This window comes from Pantherophis guttatus, chromosome 3, assembly GCF_059756535.1.
Source record: "Pantherophis guttatus breed Tessera chromosome 3, ASM5975653v1, whole genome shotgun sequence".
Lineage (NCBI taxonomy): Eukaryota > Metazoa > Chordata > Lepidosauria > Squamata > Colubridae > Pantherophis > Pantherophis guttatus.
Window position 1 is genome coordinate 103,454,138 of NC_142065.1, and position 12,971 is coordinate 103,467,108.

The 12,971-nt window shown below is 39.7% G+C and overlaps 1 long non-coding RNA gene across 1 annotated transcript; it reads left to right on the forward strand.

The window, feature by feature from the left end:
• Window positions 1–8,425: 8,425 nt before the first annotated feature.
• LOC117661280 (uncharacterized) lies at window positions 8,426–12,401 on the forward strand. The gene is made up of 3 exons (XR_004589946.2): window positions 8,426–8,509; window positions 8,842–9,032; window positions 12,156–12,401. It is a non-coding gene; the product is annotated as an uncharacterized LOC117661280 (long non-coding RNA).
• The last annotated feature ends 570 nt before the right edge of the window (window positions 12,402–12,971 follow it).

Here is a 12,971-nt window from a genome sequence, read left to right on the forward strand (position 1 = left end):
TACAATTAAACTGGGTTCAGCCCATTAACAAAGAATCTTGGCCTTTATTGGACTCATTCTTAATAGGTTGGACAATAGGCCTGTTATCCCAATCCTGTCCAGCTATTGGTGGCTGGATATGCCTGCCACCAATAGCTGTCGCCTGACACAACTAGAGGGAAAATTAGTATTTTTTTTTCTTTTTACGATGTTTTAATCTCTTTATTTGGGGTGGAGTCAGGGAGACTGAATGAAGCTGAACATTTATTGGCTGGCTGCCCTTCCTGACACCTATGTCGAGTTTGCAACTGATATTTTCTCTTTGCGCCGATAGAGAAATATCCGCCCGCTGTTTAGGATTGAACTCTCAACCTCCCAAGTGGGAGGTAAGAATCTTCACTTCTAGGCTACCGTGGGGCCCCAGAGGGAAATCTAATATAATGGTTATAAAACAGGGGGGGGAGGCCTTTCTCCATTTTGGTTGAGTTACTTGGTTTAGCTAAGAGCTCAAAACCAGAGGCAATCTTGACAATGAAAGCTTGTGAAGTGATTTCAATCCTTTTTTAATTTAGCAGAAGCATCAGAAAGTTCAAAATGCAGTCTGAGCAGAACTACAGAAGCTTTTGGGTTCCTAACCTTTCCTGCATGCTATTTGTTTTCAGTACAAAAGTTCGGTGATTTTTGATGTAGCGATGTCAGATTTAAAGGAGACCTCATTATACTGTGGCTGTTTGATCTTTGCTGTATCCCAGTTTATCTTCTTTCGACCAGCGCATCAGCCTGCTGGTGTGCACTCTTTTGGACCATATTTACATGGATATAGCTCTTTCAGAAGTGGTGTTGCCCCCTCCAGCTTCTTGCTGTGCCGGCTAATCATCAAGTTTGGCTATACAAAACGCAGAGCTTAACATCACCATCAGATGCAGTATCTGGAGGAATGTAACAAAGGAGCTGCCTGTTACAAAATGGAGACTAACAGGAATGCTGCAAGTGTGCAGACCTTTGGGGCGGGGGGTGGGCACAGTGGGGGAGGGAAGAGGCAAGGTGATAAATAAAAAGCATTGGCAACCCTTTTGCTGAAGCTCAGGTGGTACAGAAGGGCCAGGCAGAATTCTGAGATAAGAGTGAAAGGAAGGGTTCTGAATTCCCAGACAGTGATCTATGTTTACCTCTAATGCCACCAAATTCAGACAAGGGATAAGACAGAGCTATGTGTGTTTGAGCAGACTGGGTTTGCTCTCGAAAGAATTTAAAGATCTTGTGTGTTTCAGAATATGTGTATATGTATACAGTGTCATAATTCCCACATTTCCTTTAAATTAGCTTGGTAGCATGTTCTCCTGGATAGAGACAATTCAGATTTAATAATAAAACCTACTCTTGGTGCCTGTTGAAGAAGTCTGTTCAACTCGGTAATTTCCAGATATTTGCCAAACTTGTATAGTGCTAGAGAAGAATTGGGAGGGAATAATTAAAAAATAACTTCCCAAAGATAGGAATGAGGAGTTAAGATCTAAGATTTTAAATTCTTAGTTAATGCTAATTAAAATTTGGTTCTTTCTGCAGATGCCTGATATATTGGTGGCTTTGAAGATCCCTTCTGTTCAATCTAGTAAGTGGGGTCTTTAATAGCCCCACAATCCTGTCCTAATAGCTACCTTATTAATATTATTAATACTTACTCTTGATAATAATAATACTGTGGGACTTCCGAATACAGACTGACAAAAGTTTTGGAACACAATACCCCGGATATCACGATTGTGGAGAAGAAAAAAGTGTGGATCATCGATACTGCCATATCTGGTGATAGCAGAATCGACGAGAAACAACTTGAAAAAGTCACCAGATATCAGGACTTGAGAATCGAACTGCAGAGACTCTGGCATAAACCAGTGCAGGTGGTTCCAGTGGTACTCGGCACACTGGGTGCTGTGCCTAAAGACCTAGGCAAGCAAAAACAATTGGTGCTGACAAGATCACCATTGGTCAGCTGCAGAAGGGCACCTTATTGGGATCTGCTCGCATAATCCGCCGATATATCACGCAGTCCTAAATGCTTGGGAAGTGTTCCACTAGTGATTTGGGATACGAAATCCAGCATGGTCATCTCGTTTGCTGTGTATACTGTCATAATATAATATAATAAATTATTATTAAATATAATAATAATAATAATAATAATAATAATAATAATAATAATAATAATAATAATAATTATTATTATTATTTGCTGAATGTAGCAAAATCGCATAAACTGATTACAAAGCTAGACACGACCAAGTTGCTAAATTAATCCACTGGTCCTTATGTAAAAAATACAACTTTCCTGTATCCAAAAAGTCATGGGAACATAAAGTGGAAAAAGTTATAGAAAATGAGAAGGTGAAGATCTTGTGGGACTTTTGAATACAGACGGATCATCACTTGGAACACAACACGCCAGATATCACAGTTGTCGAAAACCGAAATGTACAATTTATTGACATCGCGGTATCAGGAGACGCCAGAGTCGAAGAAAAAGAACTGGAAAAAATCATGAAATATTGCGACCTGGCCATAGAAACTACATGGCTATAGATGAAACATGTCACAGTGATACCCATTGTCATCGGGGCACTTGGTACCATGTCCAAGAATTTCACAAAACACTTCAAGAAATTACAGCTTCCTGCAATAATACCAGCGGAACTGCAAAAAACTGTGCTACTCGGAACATCATATATTTTAAGAAGGTACTTGGTTGATACTTAGGACGCTGGCAGCAACCCATATCAACCATTGGCACCAGTCAATGGTATTTGTGACACATTTTTAAATGTCCAGTTGACTGAGTTTCATTTTTAATGAATAAAAGATAATACTAATAATAATACCTAACTCTGGCCCAAAGAAGATGCTTGCTAGGAATTTCACAGCATCTCTACAATAATTCCTGATGCAAAAAGACCATTAAAGCTTTGAGACAACATTGTCTATTTGCATTTCTGAATGAGGGGAGTTGTATCACCAACTAATGACTCCTATAAGAATTCAAGAAATTGACTTCTCTCAGGGAGTAAACAATTATTTGACCTTCACAGTGAAAAAAATACTTTATAGCTGTAAAGCTAAATGTGAAAATGAACTATTGTATTAAAACAAGAAAATGTGTGCTTTCAATTATTAGGTGTTTGGATAATTCCAGTTTCCTTCAGCTCTTTTCGTAGAACTTTGCTGCTCAGCAATTGGTGCAGTAGCCATCCCGAGGGTCTTGCATCATTTTCTGAGCTCCACAAGGACTTCTTCGGCCTGTCAATCAATCAGATTGCAATGCATTTGGTTGAAAGCCTGTGCTAGGTGGCTTAGGGCAGAGGCCTCCAATCTTGGTCATTTTAAGACTTGTGGACTTCAACTCCCAGAGTTCTTCAGCCAGCAAAGCTAGTTTAGGGCAGGGGTCTCCAATCTTGGCAACTTGAAGCCTGGAGGACTTCAACTCCCAGAATTCCCCAGCCAACTCCAGGCTTCAAGTTGCCAAGGTTGGAGACCCCTGGTTTAGGGTGTTTTCCAACCAATTTGTGCGGGGATTCTGCAGTGCACTCCCTTGAAGCAAAGGCAGTGATGTGGGGATAGTGCAATGAAACTCTAGTTTAGCTGAGTGAAAAACAGAAAGAGAGCAATGCTCAGTGCAACCTCAGCGGAAGTAATTTATTTCCTCCAGACTTCTGGATCAGCAATTGCCCCCTATAAATATTAATGTCTATTTTGGGCTTTGGATGTTTATTCATCACTCACATGGAGAAGTAATTGGATTCTATTTGGAGCTGAAAAAGTCAAGCTGGATTTTCCTAGTGTGAATCAGAAAGTTTGTTCCTTATAATGAGAATTGGGAAGTGGGGGAGGGAAGGAACTAATGGGAAATATTTCCTCTTCTCTCTCTTTTTTTATTCTTGAGGGAAAGAAGAGGCTGGTTCCCATTAGAGCCATAGATCTGTGAGTGAGCAGTAAAGGAGCCCTGTATGTCATAGAAAAAAACTAGATAAAACCAATTATTCTATCCTGCCAGTTTTCTCTGTGAAGGCATTTCTTGCTACTGAATGGATAAATATTCCCTCTTATGAATATTTCCATTTACATTCCATATACATGTTTACAACTTCATGAAGAATTCATCATCTTCTCAAAAAAACATCTTGCATTTTCACCCCCCTCCAAAACCCCAAAATGCATATCCAGGTTCTACACAAAATACAGAAACTTGTTCTGATGAACAGAATAAATAAAATTTTAAAAAATTATCTTGACTTCTTATATGTTCTCTACTTAGAAGAAACAATGGATTTATTTGTAAAAATAAAGGATGCAAGTCAGGTTCTAAAATTTTTTACTACCGGTTCTGTGGGCATGGCTTATTTTATGGACGTGGTTGGATGGTCATATGACAATTCTTTAGGATTTAGCAGAGGTACTGGTCTACCAGGCTTTTAACTGCTTGCAGAGCCGTACCGGTCTACCCATTTGTTTTTGGAGCGTTCCAGTCCACCTATTTGTTTTTGGAGCGTTCCAGTCTACGTATTTGTTTTGGGAGTGCACTGGTCTACCACTACACTGCCTTTTACCGCTGATCAGCTGTAGGGTGGCCCTTTGAAGTGCCGTGGCAAGAGTTTAAACAGTTTTCTTCCTTCTAGCCGATCAGCTGGGACTCGGGAGGCAGCGAATAGATTGGGGGTGGGGCCAGGCAGAGGTGGTATTTACCGGTTCTCCGAACTACTCAAAATTTCCACTAGAGAACCGGTAGCAACCCACCACTGATGCAAGTGTTGTTCTATAACTCTGGGATTTCAAAATGTAATTGTTGGCTGTGTTCATATGAAATAACTTGCTAACTAATGTGCATAATGCATAGGTAGTCCTTGACTTACGATACTTCATTTAGTGACCGTTCAAAGTTACAACATCACTGAAAAAAGTGACTTATGACCCTTTTTCACACTTACAACCATTGCAGCATCCCCACATAATCATGTGATCAAAATCTGGGTGCTTGGCAACTGACTCATATTTATGACGGTTGCAGTGTCCTGGGATGATGTGATCACCTTTTGCAACTTTTTAACAAGCAAAGTCAATGGGGAAGCCAGATTCACTTAATAACTGTGTTACTAACTTAACAACTGCAGTGATTCACTTAACAACTGTGGCAAGAAAGGTCATAAAATGGGGCAAAATTCACTTAACAACTGTCTCACTTAGAAACATACACTTTGGGCTCTGTGGTCATAAGTTGAGGACCACCTTTATATGGTTTTAAATTTTTAATTTCTGTTTATCTTTTTATGATCTGTAAGCTGCCCAGAATCACCTTATCAGTGAGATAGATGACATATAAATTTAATACATAAATAATGATATCTTTATTACTAAACATGTCCAACCACCCTCCCAAGGGCTAATTTAGCCTTTATTTATATATTGGTGGGGCCAGGACAAAATTTAATTTTAATTTAAATGGCCTTATAAATTTAATTAAATACAGTTAGTGTGATTATTGTCCACAATTGTCCCTCTGTGTCTCTTTAAAAATGTGTTGTTTGGATCCTTTTCCATTTGTATACATACACAAATATATGGAAAGATAAAGATTCTCACTGGTTTACATGCCATTTCCCCCCAAAGCTGATCAAATATTGAAATTGGTTAGGCTCCAAAGGAAAGAGAAGTGGTCAACGCCTCTTTACTGGGATTGGCAGGGACATGTTTTCCCTATCTAAAGGAAGCCCATATAAAGCATGTGCCCTTCCTTAACCTGGGAGATCTGAGTAACTGCAAGCCAGTCTTAAAACATTTGATTTGATTTCTGTAAAGATAGGCAAAAAAATGGCAGCCCTATAGTTACAAATACTTTTAGGAGATGTGGGTGCCATTCAAACCTATTTCAATTAGGGTTTTGATATAGGACTCAGTTTGCTTTAATTACAGGGACGGGTAATTGGGAATTGGACAGAAGAAGTACAGCCAATTCTGGATCCCTTGATGGCTTTTGATTCCATAGATCATAATACCCTTGTAGATCATCCAATGCATCTGAAATGTCAAGGCAGCCATTCCTGCCTTTCCTTCTAAGCCATTTCTAAAAGGTGATGTTGGGTGAATACTATTTAATATCTTGAGTTATACTATCTCCCTAAAAGATATAGAAATATCTATTGTTCTGTATTCTGTTCAATATCTACGTGAATCTACTGGGGACAATCATTTGAAGATATGGAGGGGAAAGAGATTGTTAAACTGATGACATTCAAAACATAAATAATCTAGGTTATTCCTTTTCAAGACAGAGGTATAGTTAGTAAGTAAGAACCCAGATTTAGGGTTTTGATTTTATCCTGGGTTGAATGACTTATTTCTCCTGAAAAAGCAGGTCCTTGGTCTGGAGTACTGTGTGATTCTTGGCAGTCACTGGATTCCCTGGTGGCCAGTATAGAAAGGAGTGCATTTTTGCAATTATATCTAATATGCCAGCTGCGGCCACTCCTGAGTTAGTTGGATTTATTGACATTTTTGTTACATCTAATCTTGATTATTGCAATTTCTCTACATGGGGCTAGAAGACAAGTGTTTGCAAACACTGATTGATATAAGGTGTGGCAGCTAGACTGATAATCAGACCCTCCTACCAGGATCATATGAAGTTAAAGTAAAAATTTATATAGGTCGCCAATTATTTTCTGGCTGTAATTATGTGGTTGATATTGGAATTCTTAATGGCTTAGATCCTAAATCTCTGAGGGGCTTACTTTCTTATTACAAATCTTTGTTGAGATGTTAAAAGATTTGCAAGAGAGACTCTTCTCTTCAATACTCTGTGCTTTTGGAGGTGGGGGCCTTCTGTGCTTGACTCCTCTTATCCCTATCTTGGGAAGGTGGCCAAGATATATCTCTTCTGCCATTTGTTTTGTAATCTTTTATGTTATTTAGCTGTGGCTACTTGCTTTAGTATTCAGTGAATTGGTGGAATATAAAACATAATAGCAATAGCACTTAGACTTATATACCGCTTCACAGTGCTTTACAGCTCTAAATGGTTTACAGAGTCAGCATATTGCCCCCAACAATCTGGGTCCTCATTTTACAGACCTCAGAAGGATGGGAGGTTGAGTTAACTTTGAGCCGATGAGGATTGAACCCCTGGCAGTCAGCAAGATTAGCCTGCAATATTGCATTCTAACCACTGCACCAGCATGGCAACATATATATATAATACATAAATAGCAGAACCTATGTGCTGTAATGGTTAAGATAGTAAGGTAGAAACTGCAAGATTGGGAGTTCTAGTCCCATTTTAGGCATAAAGCCAGCTGGACCTAGGAGTAAAGCAAAGGCAAATCACTTCTGAAAATCTTGCCAAGAAAACTATAGGAATATTGCCAGGAGTAAAGAATAATTTGAAGTCACACAAATATAATATAAATAAATACCGTAAATGTACATTCAGTCTAGGAGCAACTTTAAATAAGTTTCTTAGGCTATACCCAAAGCTTGTAGGGACAACATGCAACCCTGGAGCCACAGGCTGTGCACCCATGTCCTATGTCTCAATCTCACACATGCCTTTCCCTAGCCATTCAACAGATCCACTGAAAGCAATAAATTTCCCTGGAGTCCTCCAGGTAAGATGGAACAAGAGCTCAGGGATTTCTTTGCCATCTCCTTTGTCTAATTTAGCCAAACCTATTAGGCAGATTGTGTGGCTTTCACGTTGCATATTTTCCCATGAAGTTTACGTTCCAGGGGGGGAAAAGATCCACTTTGATTTCCATATTATATACACACTTGAGTCATTTCAGGGATTTTGTTTCGGGGATCCAATCTGGGCTGGTCACTGGGACCAGTGGTTTTGTCTTCCGAGCTTTCAGACTCGTGCTGGAGCCCATCCTCAGGGAACTTCTCTGAGCATTTTGTTTCCACTTTGTGGTATATGGCTGATACATCTTCTTACATTTGGAAACATTGTGTACAAAAATCAGCTACATTCTTTAAATTATAGTATGCAACCGTAAACATATGTTTCATTGTGTGGACCGACATATTGGATTAAATCAGAGCTTTCCAGTGGAAGTGTCTCTTTATGTCTTCTGTTTTATAGTGTTCCTGCTATATAATAAATAAAGAGCTGTTTTATATTTTCCCCTCTAATATTAAGGGTCTACGCTGTAGTGTGCCTGCTGCTACACTAATCTAGTTTAAACATCAATCAACTCATCATTAAAAGACAGTGTGATGGTGGCTATTGCATGCAGTAACCATGCTTCTTAAATAACCAGAAGGTTGTATGAGACAAGTTTCATTCTCTTAAAAGCACATTGGTAATCAATAAGGAAAGAAATGGATTGACTGCCCTCATGTGGTGGCTTGCAGGCTGACAGCCTGAAATTACAGACAAAAGAGGCTTTGTCAAAACATGCATTTTTTGTTGAGAAACCATTGGAGACATTAGAAAGCAATGCAAATGTTGATTAACAACTTCTGCATTTCCTGAAAACATTGCCTGGTATGTATTGGCACTGCCTCTCTTCTTATTTCCCTGTTTCTAAAATGGATTTGCAAGAACCCTTCCCCAAAGGTGAGATATTGATGTGGTTGATGTGGAGACAGTTTCTATTTTTGTTCCAGGAATTCCAGGGAGATATCAAAAGTAAGGCCCTAGTCTGAAGCAATTGCTACTTTTTCATCCTAACTAACAATGAGGTGTGGGGGGGGGAGATGCTGTATCTCTGGAACTCCTTGTTTCAGATTGATGGGAACACATGACATTTTGTTCATGCTCTCCAATACTGATCTAGTAAGGCATGTTTTATTTTATTTTTTTTAAATCTCTAATAGATGGGAACAGAAAGTCTTGCAAAGAAGCATCTCCTTGGCTGCGCCAGCTAACCTTCTGCTAAATCTTCAAGAGAAGCTGTTCAGAGCACAGCTGGTGAAGAGGCTACAAATCTGTATTTTCAGGCCTTGGGAAAGGACAATAGGTTCTGTGCTAACAATCATTTCCTTATTATTAACAACCCACTGCTTCGGTAAGTGCTCTGGCCTTTGTGTAGTATTTTATGTTTAATGTTTCAGCAAAGGTTTGGTACATGTATTGAGTTTCACTGCATTTGCATTAATATATTAGCTTTTGCTCTGTAAACATGAAACATTCCTCAATGCTTCTAAGAACCATATACTGTATATATCCTACCTTTGTCACTCTACTCCAGGGCTGTCAAACTCATGGCCTGCGGGCCGGATGCGTCATGCGCTGGCCACGCCCATGTCCAGTTTGGCGAAGGGGAAAAAAGTCACTATACGTGTGACGCTACTGTGACGATGTGCATTTGACACCCCTGCTCTCCTGCTATCTCAAGAACCTCATGTTACTCTGGCAATGTGTATACAACACACTAGACATTTTGGCCTAATATTTTGCATGGACATGGGTAAGAGGCCATATTAGAAACTACCTTGTAGTAATAAAGGTAGCAAAGCTCTAGCTGGTACACCACTTTTATTGCATCCACCAATAATTGTACAAAGCCCTGTTTAGGGTGACAGAGTCAATGTTGGGTAGAGGCAACCACTGGATCCTTTGCAAAGATGCTGTGAGGATGATTCTGGCTATCAGGTGGATAAACTGGAGCGGATCATTTCTGACTTATTAAGGTGCCTGACAAATTCCCCTATAGTTGGTCCATGCAGTGTGTTCTTGAGGAAGATGATGGTATCAGTGGCCTTGAAGGACCGTTGGTGCATCTCTTCCTCAAGATGCCATTCTTAGGCCCAGTTCTTTTAGACAACCATGGTTGTCTCCAATCTTCCTTCCCTTTTTAATCTGCAGTTAAGGAGATCTCTGGAAAAAAAGGATTCTCTAGACATGTTTCTGTTGGGGATCAGGCTAGGATTTAATAGGGAAGACAGCCTTGGTCATACTTGTTGATGACAGAATGATGCACCCATTCTTATGCTCCTGGATCTTTAGTGGCCTTTGATACTGTCAAACATGATATCTTTCTGGACTGTCTTCAGGGATAGGAATTGGTGGCACTGTAGTATACCAGTTCTCTTTCTTTCCTTTGCAGTTGGTTACAGTCAATACTTGAATGGAAAGGAGAGGTTGTGGCAGGCCTGAAGGCCCAATGTAGGGCCTCAGAGTCTTTTGTTGTTGTGGATGTTACTTGGAACCCTGACAGATTGTTTCCTGTGTGGAATGCTGCAGTGATCAACCATTTCTCCTCTCCTATTTAACATCTACAGTATATAAAACTGCTGGATGAAGTCATCCACCAGTTTGCAGTCAGGTATCATCAGGATGCTTGAATATAACTTTTATTAAGAATTTGGATTACAATAGTAAAAAATAATAATACAAACTAAACAGGGAAAGAGAAGAAAATAGGTAAAAAAGAATAAAAAGGGCAGGAAAAAAGAAACAGAAAAAGTGAAGAAATAATATAATAAAGAAAAAGGAATACTATATACTGTATGCCGAAGTTATTTCCAACCTTCATCAATTTAGTAACTCTTCACCCTCTATAAGGTTACATCCCATATCCCATCTCTTATCTATACACAAATTCATTAAACATCAAATTTTCAATTCTGGTGTCAGCAAAAAGTCTATGAAGGATTGCTAGAACTTTGCAAAAATAGTCTTATTTTAACCTTAATCAAATAAATCAATTTCGTATTCTTTCCTTTTACTTCTAACTTTTACTTCTAATGAGCCTTGGTGGTGCAGCAGACTAAAGTGCTGTTAAGTAGCACCAGCTGCCTGCAATTACTGCAAGTTCAAATCTCACCAGGCTCAAGGTTGACTCAGCCTTCCATTCTTTCGAGGTAGGTAAAATGAGGACCTGGATTGTGGGGGCAATAAGCTGACTTTGTATAAAAGAACATCACTTGGGGGTGGGGGGCGAAAGCCCTACTAAGCAGGTATATACAAAAGTATAAAGGCTATTGCTTAATGCATTGTAAGCCGCCCTGAGTCTCTGGAGAAGGGTGGCATATAAATCAAACCAATAAATAAATAAATAAAAAATAAACAAACAAATAAATAATAGTTTTAATATTTAATTCAAACAAATATTGTCACAGGTTTTTATTTATTTTCTTCAATTCTTTATCCCATCACATCAACTTCATCAAGGCTTTAACAAGCCTCTTTTGTAGATTCAATTAAAATATTTTCTGAATCATTGAAACTTCTTCAACACCCTACTGGATATACAAAAGAAACTGGCTGAATTTTTAAGTTTTAAAAATTAAAAGGAAAATACAAATGCTGCATTTGCTGACTCTTATCATGGAGATGTTTTCATTTTGCCATACCTGCCAGGAAATGTCTCAGATATCATCAATATGTTGATAAAACTCAAGTATAGGTGACCTTCACTTACCTACAGTACCACAATCGGCAACTCCATTGCTGGCAACTCCATTGCTAAGTGACACAGCTCTTAACTGAAACTTCATGTGGTCATGACGGACTTATAGCCTCATTTCCATTGTGATTGTTAACCAATTTGCCTGTGATCATTAAGTGCAATGTCATGTGACTGTGACTTCCTGTTGGCTTGCCCGTTGATTTTGCTTGTTGGAAGATGGCTGTGCATCATGACTGTGGGGTGCTACAAACATCATAAATATACACCAGTTGCCAAGCACCTGAATCACGGTCACAGGACCATGGAGATGTTGCAATGGCCATAAGTTCAAGCACCAGACATAAACTTACTTTTTTAGTGCCTGTCAGCCTCCGCTCCCATATTGCTTGCTTGCTACGGCTGCCATTGTAACGGGGGGGGGGGGGGGAGCTGGCTGGGTATTTGGGAGGGGGGAAGCCCTGGTAGCACAGCAGACTAAAGCACTGTTATTAACATCAGCTGCCTGCAATTACTGCAAGTTCAAATCTCACCAGGCTCAAGATTGACTCAGCCTTTCTAAGGTAGGTAAAATGAGGACCCAGATTGTGGGGGCAATCAGCTGACTTTGTATAAATATACAAAAGTATGAAGGCTATTGCTTAACGCATTGTAAGCTGCCCTGAGTCTTCAGAGAAGGGCGACATATAAATAAATAAATAAATAAATAAAAAAGCTGGTGGAGATGTTTCGTAACAGGGAGTGAATTGGAGAAAATTTTCCTCAACGCTTTCTCTGCAGCTGGAAGGAGTGCTGATAACCAGTCAAAGTCAACTGTCCTGGCATACCAGAAGGATGGAGCCATCGGAAGCTGCACCCCACATGACACCTTGGGGGGATGTGGATTTGTCAATCCTGACTGGTCCCTTGGGGGGAATGTTTTGGGGATGCTTTCTGTATGTGATTTTCTCGCCTATAGCCTCAGACCTTGCTTTTCTTTGGTTGCATTCACTTCATACTCAGTAAAAGTACCTTTCTCTACAAAAATGGAGTTGGGGTTTTTCTTTCTTGAGTACTGAAAGGAGGCATACCTGACAGTGCCATTATAAGTCTGAATGGTCATTGAACAAGACAGTCATCAACCAAGGACTACATGTATATAAAGTATGCCTGTAGAAATGCCTGGACACTGCAGGTCTGGAGAGTTCCCTTTACTCCTGAATGGGGTTGCACTTTCTTAATCAAGTATACAGATTTTCTTGGGCTCTTGGCTCCTGCTAGAAGAGCATGGGCTATCCTTGAAGAGGACTCGAGTGTTCAACTAGTCCAAAATACAGTGGCAAAAGCAGTGATAGGTTTTCCTTGGCATGCCTTCATGGCCCCTTGCTACATTTGCCATCCTGGTTGCCAATATGCTTCTGGGTGTGATTCAAAGTGCTATACATAACACAGGACCCAGATATTTAAAGGATTTCTGTGGTTTTTGTCTATCTGGTATGATTTGGCAGAATGGGTACATTCTGAGTCCCCTCAATTGAAGCCAAATTTTGGGAACTAAGAAGCACATCTTGTCTGTAGTAGCATCTACCCTCTGGGATGAGGTCTCCCACAAGGTTA